The sequence below is a fragment of the Bombyx mori genome, chromosome 16 (assembly GCF_030269925.1).
Source record: "Bombyx mori chromosome 16, ASM3026992v2".
In the NCBI taxonomy this organism is placed as follows: domain Eukaryota; kingdom Metazoa; phylum Arthropoda; class Insecta; order Lepidoptera; family Bombycidae; genus Bombyx; species Bombyx mori.
In genome coordinates, this window is record NC_085122.1 from 14,046,102 (window position 1) to 14,058,350 (window position 12,249).

General features: G+C 38.7%; 1 protein-coding gene across 9 annotated transcripts in view; it reads left to right on the forward strand.

Annotated features, from left to right (window-relative positions):
* The window catches only part of LOC101736914 (homeobox protein cut), a 180,833-nt gene that overhangs the window by 131,238 nt on the left and 37,346 nt on the right, over positions 1-12,249 (forward strand). The window lies entirely within an intron of this gene.

The window sequence follows — 12,249 nt, forward strand, 5'->3', positions numbered from 1 at the left end:
TAATAAGTTGCTCCATTAGACTGAAAAATCTCGTGTGCACTCCCCACTTGATATTACTTTAGCCTCGTATTGAAATTCTGTCGGAGGGGCCCGTAGAAGATTCGGAATATTAAACATTCACGTTTATTAGTTTGTCCTCGACGTATTTCTGTAAACGGGGGTAGTTCGAGAACGTAGCTCGGGAAGTGTGTTAACGAACGCGACTTCGCGACTCGACAAATGCTTCTTACTCGATTACTTTAATTGAGATTTGTAATACGACTAGCGCGACCCGCCCTCGCTTCGCTTCGTAAACTGTAATTTATTATTGATTTCTCCACTATTTATTGGATGTTATTATACATATAAACCTTCCTCTTTAATCACTCTATCTATTAAAAAAAACCGCATCAAAATCCGTTGCGTAGTTTTAAAGATTTAAGCATAGGGATAAAAGGGACAGAGAAAGCGACTTTGTTTTACACTATGTAGTGATGCGACTCGATGCTCGATGCTCGATGCTCGATGCCGATGTAGACCAGCGAAGCTTCTCATTTGGAATGTGTCATTTCTTGCTTCTTCAGACGAGGAATCTAAAAGTGGTAATCAATGGGAAACCTAACAGCGCCTCACTTAGTGATCATAAAATTGATCGATAATTGTAAACCCTGTTGATTACTTAGGTACTTCCTAATGTATTATTTTTGTTTTATTGTTCAATAAAGCAAACATTGTTCTTTGCACGTATAATTAATTGCCAATAACGAAACATGAACATACATAATTTTAATTAAGTACTCGCAAGTGTCCGCCGACTAAGGTACCTTTCAAATATTTTCTACGAAAAGTAAAACAATAAAGAAATCAATACGCAATACACTCCACGATTAAGATCTCAGGAACATCCCTCAAAATGTCACCCTTATTACCTAACAACTTAGATTTACAATCGTAATTATTTAACTAGCCCTTGTGTCAAAAGGATAAGGTTAAAAATAGAAAGATAGGAATTGTGTGAGCAGCAAATACTGTTTTGTAACGTGGTAGTAAAAATGTATTCTTGTAGGGTGTACCGAGCGATTTGGGCAATATGCAAAATTGTGAACGCAGGGCTGTCTCTACCATACGTCTAATCGTTGAACACTGTTTGATCGTTTACTGGCTGGAGACTGGAAAGATAAATAAATAAATAAATATTTACTAACAATCACGCCACGTTAACTGGTCCCGTGATAAGTTCGTAAAGAACTTGTGTTACAGGTACCAGATAACAGATATATTTTTTTTTAATTGTGCTGTAAATTCCCCTGAATTATAGAAAACACAAAAAAAATACAAAAATACTTTATTTTTAAAAACGAGTCAAAACAATACAATGATTGGAGTCTCCTTTTACGTGTGCAAGCCTGTATTAAGAGACTTCGCTCGTCCAGAAATAAATGTAAGATTTTTATTATACACATACATATATTTATATATACACATATATTTAGATGAGACGCAGTTCACGTATTCACGTAGTTGTAGCTATCGACGTCGGTATCGACTCAACACCAAGTGGACCACGAGCTCTTCTTGAGTTGGTGGTACTATATACTAGTGAGCTATACGAACGAACACGGACAAACACAACTTTTACATATTTACAAGATGCGTGAGAGACGATATGTGTAAGAAGGGAGTGAGCGAAGAAATGGTATATGCTAGAGGAGTATGGAAGAAGAAAACATGTTGCGCGGACCCCAGGTGACTGGGAGAAGGTCAGAAGAGTGATGATGACATATTTACAAAATCATGTGTCTTAGTTCACAAATGACTCCTACGTACGTAAAGTATGCTCACGAATACTAACGCTGTGGAACCTATTGGTAATGTATTTTGTTATGAGCCAAGCTTATAATGTTTAACCTGTTTTCTTGTCTATTAGTATGGCCCCTCTCACTGTGTCCCTCCGTGAGTGAAGATAGTTATCTCGGCGCAATCATTCTTCGCTGTAGATTGCCCACCACCTATGATAAAAATCTTCCTGAAATTACATTCTATTCGACAATTTAGTATTATATAATGAATAAATTAAAATAGATTAGAGTTGGCAGCCCTGTGCGTTGGCTGCGCCCGTGTGTGACGATGCGCATCTTACGCCCGTATTACCCTTTCGTTTTCCTTCCGATAGACCTTTTGTGCTTTGCGGAATGATTCTGCACCAGCTCCGAGATGGGGGAGCTTACAAGATCAACTCCAAAATTCAGATTATTTATTATTTTTTAATAGCATTTATTTCTTGTTTCTGGTTTTATATTCCATAATGCTACCTCAGCACCTTGTCATTAACAATAGTAACGACTCTTGTTAACCTTGCCTTGTTGTTTTGCCTAAGAGGCGGCTGGACCCGCCATGATTCGTAAAGTAAACAGCACTAAAGTAATGAAGCACTAAACTTCAAGTAAACCTTGTACAGGTATGAAGTTATTTGCGAGCAAAAAACGTAATTGTCTGTTTCAACTCTCACTCGTGCCATTAAAATTTCATAGTAGTTAATTAAACGACAAAATAGACCAAAGCAAGCCGCCCCCGACCGGACCAGTCCTAGCCGCGCCGCCGCGACACAGAGCGGACAAACCAAGACGTGACAAATCAGTTTGGTTTTGACCAAAATCCTGATAAGCAATGGGCACACTATTCTTTGATAACCATTTGAGCAGTAAGTCCTCCGACTTACTAAAGACTCCGATACGCTCTGTACTGTCTGTACTGTGCACGTACAAACTCCGTCTTAATAATCATTTCATGCTTGGAATACGAGTTTGAAGTGGAATAATAAAATTCTAAACCAATCGACCCCGTCCGCGCCAATTAATCTCCCATTTTCATAAAGCAAACATGTCGTGTTTCTATAACTTTAATCTCTGTTTCGCTAAATTGCATTAATTAAGTCTAACTTTAGTGCGCTGCATTACTGACATTTTCATACATTCGAGAAATATTTAACGAGCCCACATTATAAAAATAAACGCAATTACTGTCAATTTTATTTATAATTACACAGAAATAAGAGCGCGGCTCTCAGAGGCAGCCAGAGCGCGTACTATAAGTAATTGCGTTAGAAGGCCGGGTCATGTCTGAGAAGTATTTTAATCTATGACGATTGCCATCTTGAATGTTTCACGTATCTTTTTAAAATTTTTTTTGTATTTTCCCTCGAACTCTATAATTGATAAAGGATAATTCATTTATTTTACACGTCATTAAATGAGTGTTATTTTTAGTTTTAATGTGTGCAATTATATCGATCGCAGTGCATTTTGTGGAGTGTTGGTAATTATAAAAAACAATTTTAACTAGCTGTAGTAATACTACAGATAATCATTCAATAGTGGCATACGACAAGCACCAGGCAAAATCAACACTAAAAAATAAAGAAATGGACAAAATAACATCGGCATGAATGATCGGTGCGGTGACCGCCTATAGCGTTTTCTCGCGACATGCATCCGTACAGCTCTAACGGTCAAAACGAAGTACTCCTCAAAATACATCGATAATAAAATGAAATTCAATAACGAGCATTAGCTGATTCCGAGTTTTCTAATTAGACTGAACAAATAGACAAACAGACGAAATAAAGCATTGAGGAGTTGTGCAAATACCGTGGAAGGGGGGTGGCGTTACGGATGTATACTGTTCTGGAAGCGGTGCGGGGGATATCGGATAACCATTTTTTTATTATCCTTGTAGGCAAACGACTGCACGGCGCACTTGATGGTGAGCGGTTACCGTTGCCCATGGACGTCAGCAATGCCAGGAGGATAGCCAAGCCGCTACATACCGCTATTAACTATTATTAAAAAAACTGAAACTGAAAAAAAAAATCAAACCATTCACGTATCGACTCTACTTTATAACTCGGAGCGGGTGCTTATCCGCAACCGCACTTAAAAAACTCGTTATCAGTACAGACTATTTATTCCACGAACACTTTTAAATCAAACCTCACGAAACGCCAGAAAGCACAAGGTGTTATTAACATCGAATATATTTCCGAAAAAGAAATACAACGGTTTTTAAAACGAGCAAATTCAGCTAAAGATACGTACCTACGTATTAAACGCTACCGAGGGACGCGCTCGTAAATTAAGAATAATTGCAAATGCAAGTTTCGGCCCGCCATGCGCCACCTCGCGCCGCACTACTGTAACATCGCCTGGAAATTATAGAAAATAGAATACTCTAACGAAATGAGGGTGGGTGGTGGAACTCGCGTACAGCTGGACCTTCAAAAATGTATCGGCAATAGTCAATCATAAATATTAGCATCAGAACGTCGGATGTACTTGTTGTGCCGTGTGGTCGTCGTGTGGCCCTTGAGCCCCAAGCCGCCCCAATATTACGTAACTTCTAATTACCTATAATTATTTTTTGTACGTTATTACAAAGTTAAATCATACACTGTGTGCATTACTAATTTGTACGTTATTACAAAGTTAAGTGGTACACTGTGTGCATTACTTATAAAAATCTTACGTTACGGACGTTTTTTCAAGGTTAGGGTACCCCTCTGCATCATAACATAAGGAAATTCGTTCCAAAAAAAAAAAAAAAACCCTATTTTACCTATTGGTTTTTTTTATTTAATGATCACTAAGCGTTTAAAAGCGCCCAGCGAGCTGTGAACCGACCCAGCTATGCCCGGTATTTCTCTAAGGGATCGTATCCGGAACCAACTTCTTCGCCAGAGAACCAAACTTACCGACATAGTTCAACGCTTAAGCAAGCTGAAGTGGCAATGAATCTGTATTAACATTGTTAGTGACATGACAGTCGCAATGTAAAACGTTTGAAAAATAAATAAATAACCGTATTAAAAAAAGTAATAAAATACGATTTGATAGAAAATCCAACTAAAAAATAGATAATAAATTTTAATAAATTTGGATTAAAAATAGTGTAAGAAAAAATAATTTTATTGTAAAAAAAGCGTGGGTTGCTTTTCAGGATATTATTTAAATTTATTATTAGGATTTATTTAAACTATTATTTATTTTTCATTTTTTAGTTGAATTTCAATTTTTTCAATTATCATTTTTTCAATTATTTTTTTAATATTTTATTGTCACCGATCCTTAATAAGTATACCAAATTTCGGGTAATCCAACGTTTTGAAGGGGATCAAAATCATGTTCAAAGATTCCGTTACAAACATACATACGTCTGAAGCTAATAAAAGCGTAATAAAAAGTAAGGAAATAGATGTATGTATGTAGTTATAGTTTCTAATAACTATTGCTTATAAATTACTAGCGATTTTGGAAGTAGTAGCGTGCGATAGGATAGGTGTAGGTTCGTTGTAGCGTTGGTTGTGGGAAAATCAGAGGTAAATCAAAGTCAGACTTATTTCGGCGTTCCAGAACGTCGCCTCAATACTAGTCGGGCTGGCGGCTTAAGCGTTGTCCGATTTATCCGAGTATACTTTTAATTAAAATGAAGAGAATGCCCATGGCATTAAGTCCGCCTGTGTACAAGTTTTGTTTTGTGCATAAAGTATAAATAAATAAATAAATAAATAAATAAATAAATAAATAAAATACAATTTTCCTTTCAAATATTACTTATATGATGTAGGTTTTCATTTATAACGTCGACTGCCCAGTTTACCGTGTAACAATAATTTTGTATAGAATACTGTAGCTAACTAACTTTGTATGATGCATTTTTGTTGGAACATAATAAGACTATCCTAATAAACAGAATAAAGTGCTATTAACGATAAAACGATGACTCATTCTATGGGTGGACGAGCTCACAGCCCACCCGGTGTTAATCGGTTACTGGAGCCTATAGACATCTACAGCGTAAATGCGCCACCACCTTGAGGTATAAAGTTCTAAGGTCTCAAGTATAGCTACAACGGCTGTCCCACCCTTCAAACAGAAACCTATTACTGTTTCACGGCAGAAATAGGTAGGGTGGTAGTACCTACCCGTGCGGACTCACAAGAGGTCCTACCATCAGTAAATTAATTTTATTTAACCACCACCGTTCAATTAATATTCGTTTACGCTAAACTCCAACTAAAGCTAAAGCTAGTGATACTTTCCATAGTGTTGTTTAGCGCAAGACAACCAACACAAGTCATAATGATTGACGTTCAATCCAACGAAAATCCAATCAAAAGAACGAAAATCCCATTAAAAATGAAAAGTGGAAGAACAACGTCAATATAGAGGAACTAATAAAAGCAAACCCGCATCGATTCTCTTTGACAATAGATGAGGCTCAATCACAAAGGAAGTCACGGGACAAGTCGACATATGGACGGACGGAATTTATACGGAAAAAAGTACGCCGCGATACAGCCGCCATCATAAAGTGGGATTCATGTCGGCGGTGTGTCAAACTGGTCAAACATGAGGTCGGCCGGCGGCGGACAGAGTTATTAGCTCAATGAAATTCAAAGCGGGGGAAAATCGGAGTCTTGGTCTTACCACAGGAAGGAAAATTATGTTTCGGGAGCTTAGAGATGTTTATGCTGTTTGTGAGTTACGTCTTGTACACTGAATGAGTGTTGACTTACAACTCACGACACGAGATGTCTGGAGAAGTACATCGGAGCTTGGTATAACACTCCTCAAGAAGAACTCACGACCGCGGATCTGAACACGCCCAACTTAATGCCACGCCACTCGTCAAACATAGGCTTACTGAAAGTAACAAGTGATAATAAACTCATAACTTCAGTCGTAACATTTCAAACAAGGTGCATCTTAAAAAGTCGGTATATATTTATAAATGTAGATAAATACTTTTTTTAGAACCTAAGCTAAAAACCGTAGTAAGGGCAAAACTAAGCTTCCGACCTGAGCGAGGCGTACCAACAGAATAAAAAGACGCTCCACTTCCTACGTCCGAGTTTAGTTTCCCTTTTACTGGCTCTCTGTCGGACGTGAAATGATAAACGACGTGAATGATTGAACAGTTGGACGGGAATTTCGAAAAGAGATTTTCCAACTATCCGTTTTACCTTTTACCGAACAATATGACGAGCTTTTGCAGCGAATCTATACCAAATTAAAAGTGATAAAATGAAAACGTTATTTTAACACGACGGGACAATTCACACAATTCATAAATATTCAAAATTTTAACAGAACGCTCGGTCGAAACGCGGCTCCGATTGACAATAAATGTCAGAGCTGTCAATCAGACGTCAAATCGTACGAGTCAGGTAAAAATTTTAATTCAATGCTGGCAATCATTTCGGCGTTCGAAACTTTCAAATTGGAACGTCAATTCGGTTTTTGACATTAGCAAACACGGTCGACATTAGCTTGAAGCAAATAATGACGCCAATTATATACCTTTTTTTTCTAATGAAATACGTACTCAACAAATGTTCACGATTGACTTCCATGGTGAAGGAATAACATCGTGTAATAAAAACCAAACCCGCAAAATTATAATTTGCGTAATTACTGGTGGTAGGACCTCTTGGGAGTCCGCACGGGTAGGTACCACCACCCCGCCTATTTCCGCCGTGAAGCAGTAATGCGTTTCGGTTCGAAGGGTGGGGTAGCCGTTGTAACTATACTGAGACCTTAGAACTTATATCTCGAGGTGGGTGGCGCATTTACGTTGTAGATGTCTATGGGCTCCAGTAACCACTTAACATCAGGTGGGCTGTGAGCTCGTCCATCCATCTAAGCAATAAAAAAAAAAAAAAAAAAAAACCTACAGATTTTCTATTGCGTTCTTAAACGTAATCTCGGAGCATTAAAACATAATTTGTTATCAACGAAACATCGGAGATGGTTATAACTGTAATTAATTTCATTTTTCACGTGACACGTAAACTATTTATTCATCAATCATTGAATCATTTGTACATTTTAGATTTTGGCTCGACACTGGGTATGTGTCAGACTCAAGATAAAATATAGAGGAACTAAAAAATCTTTAAATAATTTGATTGTAAACAGAACAAATCCGCTACAGCTGAATATGTTTTTCAGCAAAGGCACAGAATTCCGCGGAGCAGCGCAACCGTTTCCGATCGCAGACAACCGAAATGAAGCAATTATAAGTTTGGTCTCGTTTATTGTCTGTCTGTCGTTTGTCTGTCGTTTGTCGCCCTAGAACCTCCGACTGAGCTCTTGCTGCGCATCAACACAACGCCAATAACATTATTGACTCAAATGTCATCCTATCGGTGGATATACGCATGTACAGCCGAGTGACGTTTGAATTTAAATCTTATTGCTAATTTACTGACACCGATGAAACTAAATAGGCATTATTCGCTTGGTTATTTTAGTGGAAAAAAGAGGAAGTAAATTTTCCTGACTGCAATTTTCCTGTAGCAATAAACAATATCAAATAACAGGGAATTCCACCCGAATAATTAGTGTGTTGAGCTTTTCAACAGCCGGCCGGGTGAGCCTCCGCCTCCAGATGCCCTCCGCTCATCCGTGGTAGTAATACCGACTCTACTACTACCTTCTCGATCCCAAGCCGTTCGTATTGCGGCATACGGTGTCGCTATGACACAAAATTATCGTATATCAAACGAGGCAGTATATTGTCCGACCCTGAGGCCGCCTTGTACAAAACAAAGCACATGCATATTAAGAAGTAACCTTAACGAGACCTCGTCTGCATAAATGCATCACGTGTGGCTATCAGCGCATTCCCCGCTGCAACCCTTCAAGAACTGGATGCTCCACAGCAATAAATAACGGCCAACTGTCTCCGGCGACCTTATCAGCCACTCCAACAAAGAAATCATGCTTTATTCTTACATTACCATACTTTTATGGGGTCATGTGTCTTCAAATTAGTGATTTTATTTACTGCGGACTTTTAAATGTGTCTGCGTTTTGAATTCTGAAGTGAAATATAGTTAATAATGTAACTTTATTGTATCTGCGTCACTAGGGGACAGAGGGGCCAGGATAAGGAAACAAATAACATGGAGAGCTAACAATTTCATAAAAACTACCCGATGTTGACTGGCCACTGACGCCCTTGGTATATACCATTGACATGGCCCACAGTCAGTACGCCTCTCGAAATATATATCTCGGTAAGTATTGTTGAACTCCGAGTTCCACAACTTGAGGCCGGGGGTTGATCCCAGAAGTCGCCAGAGCGTGGGCGAAGTAATGACCCACATGACACCGAAGCTATTTCCTCAACACACAACATAACATGCACTAGTCTAATTAAAAAGTTAAAACATCAAACTAGACCGAACCTCGTCAACTTGTAACATTTTTACGTGAAAATTTAAAGTTTAATCTGGATTTAAGAGACGTCCGTAGACACGAGGCTACAATTAAACTAAAAACGACCGGTAAAAAGCTGTGGCGAGCACCGACAACGTTATAGTAACGATTGTAGGCAATTGTCGAGGGTTGCCCTTCAACCCCTACAAAGGAATAGGTACGCGACGCAAGATATAAACAGACGGCGAGTTTTCCTGGAATAACGGACGGATAATTGTAACGGAGTTTTGTTGAACTATGTACTTACTGATTCAAATCACTGGTACGATATGATATACAATTACGTAAACGCGAGATAAACAGTAATAGTATTGGGATATACGCCCCTTGGGAAGGAAAATAAGAAAAGCCTCAGATCACATGTAACAAACTTGTGATCTGAGGTTTACTTCTTTACTTTCCAAGGGCTGTATACTATTTTTTTGTCCGATAAAGGCGGAAAGCGGCAAGTTTGTTTAGCGCAACGGGACTAAAGTTGCCACTTTCCGCCCGGCGGGGGAAATAAGAGTTTTAAATTCCATTGACGATATAAAGGCGTTTAACTATATTACGTAAGTAATACTTTACACGCCAAACGACAAAGCCTTGAATCCGTTGAAATAATAAATCGTACATCGTATTGAAATTAAGTATATTATTCAAGAACATAAGGAATATCACAATTTTTTTTCCCTTCCTAATCGCTGGTAGCCTAAGGGGCTATTCCAACTACGCGCGGACCGGTAGGTTAGCTCACGGTCTCAACCTGAGAGCTACAACATTGCTAACACTAGTCCTAGCAAGAGCAGTGATTCGCTGAATCTACTAGCGGAATCGCAAATCAATGAGAAGATCCGGCGAAAAACTCAGTGAGTTATGTCTATATCTTCTATGACTTGCACAGTGCGGGCGCCCTATGTCCCCGCTACAGTCGCGCAGTGGACCGCGGCTAGTGGCGGTCAGCGCGCCACCGAATTAAGACGATAATTACACGCGGCGCGGGGCGCGACCAGAGGATGTCCGCTCCGATCCTACAGTTTTATACGTTTTGTTCACAAATTAGACGAACCCTCATGACGGGGAACAGAGTTTCGTATTTATTTATCTTTTACCTGATGAGGCGGTCAGAACTCTTGGCTCGGAGAGACGTATCAGTAGGGTCCCCGTGGAGCCCCGCGCGACTTCCAGTGCGAGGGTAAGTCAAGTGAAGCCGACCTCGGCGGTCGCGCGCGCCTGATAACACCGAACTATGATCGCGGTAAATCTCCAAAGATTTATTTTATAATTTAATGATATTATAAATTTGATAAAAGCCATCAAGTGCGCTTTACAATAATGACGTCATAACATTTACGACATCTCGTTGAAGGGGATTAAACAAAAAAATTAATGAAACGAACATTTACAGCATTCGTTCATTCAAGGCCACTTCGAATGTTATTTACTCTATTATCAACTTACTTAGGTATGTCAAGGCATGCTCCGCGCTCACGTGGTTTTGTCGTTTAAGTACTCGGCTATAAAGCATACAATTGAGTGTACTCAGGGTTGTTTTTGCAGCTAATTTCTGTAATTATCCATAGAGTACACATTGAAATCAAAGATCAACTAACATTATAATACAGTCTTGACGTAAATTGTCAAAAAACCGTCAAATTGTCGTTCGCTTCCTATTTTTAAACATCTTTGTCATTTAGTTGTTTGATTTTGTGTCTCAACGCAGATCTAAAATAAATTAAAAACATACAACATAAAGTATTTATGTAATACATGTAAACTCTATACGATTTATCTTAAAAGAGGTTAATTAAAGATGACATAAATGGAATTTTGAATATTGAAACATCAGAAGAAGGAACATTAGAAATATAAAAAACATGCAAAAGTGGTGAAGCAATAGCTTTAAATGTTATTTCCCTTTATAGAGTAACTCAATTTGTGCTATAATTTAACTGGGCTAAACTGTATTTTGATGTAAATAAAATAATACATTATATACATATTTTATGTTACTAATGTGTCTATAATCCCATTAGCCATGAAACGTGCTCACTGCTGGCAGTTGCCACCTTGAACCACGAGGTCTGGGTTGTGCTGTAATAGACCGCAAAGGCTGGTAATGGTTGAGACCTTCAACGTATTCCAAGGTGTTGATTGGAGCGTCCCACATTAGAGCGCGGGCTCCACACTGGTCGCGACTCGCGCCGTTCTGCTTGACATGTCATTGTCGGGGACCTTGGCATCCGCGGCGTCCGTCTTGGAGCGATACGCATCTCCGCGGTCGACTGCACTCTACCCGACACTGAACAATTGATACTTGCCGAAGGCCGATACATCGACCCTCACAGACCAATCTCAACTTTAAAACCATTCAAATAAAGAACGATTTTCTGTAATTACTATAACGTTCCTTAATCACCGGAGGTATTACCTATAATTTTCTTTCGACGATGTCTGTTTGTGGACGACTCTTATGTTTTATGTGTTATACATTGAAGAATATTTCCACTCTCGGGACGACTGCCTGACGGATAATAGTGCTGGTCTTAGTAGTTGTCAGTTTTGGCTTCGGACTTCGATTTAAGTCAACCCTTGATGCCACCCGCTGCTGCTAAACCATATCTTTAAAACTTTAGTCGCCTTACGAATAAAGCACACAATATAAAATTTGTTATCAACTAAATATAACATCAGCACAGTAGTAAATATTTGTATCATTTTTCTTATCAGATATAAGAACCTACAATGGATCAATCTCTTCACTAGAAACTTCATTAGATTGCCGCAGTACAATATATAATTATATGAGTTTATAGTGTAATTAAATATATTATGCGTATCAGACAAAAACGCGAAGATTTGTTTGACGAATTGAATCATTTTGTGAATGTAAATTAAGTTTTATTACTTTAAAAATGGCCGACCATGTAACAGATGACACACACACACAGTCAGTAGTTGTCGTGTGTCGGTTGCTGAGTCGTTGTTTGGTCGTATACCGAATGCAGTTAGT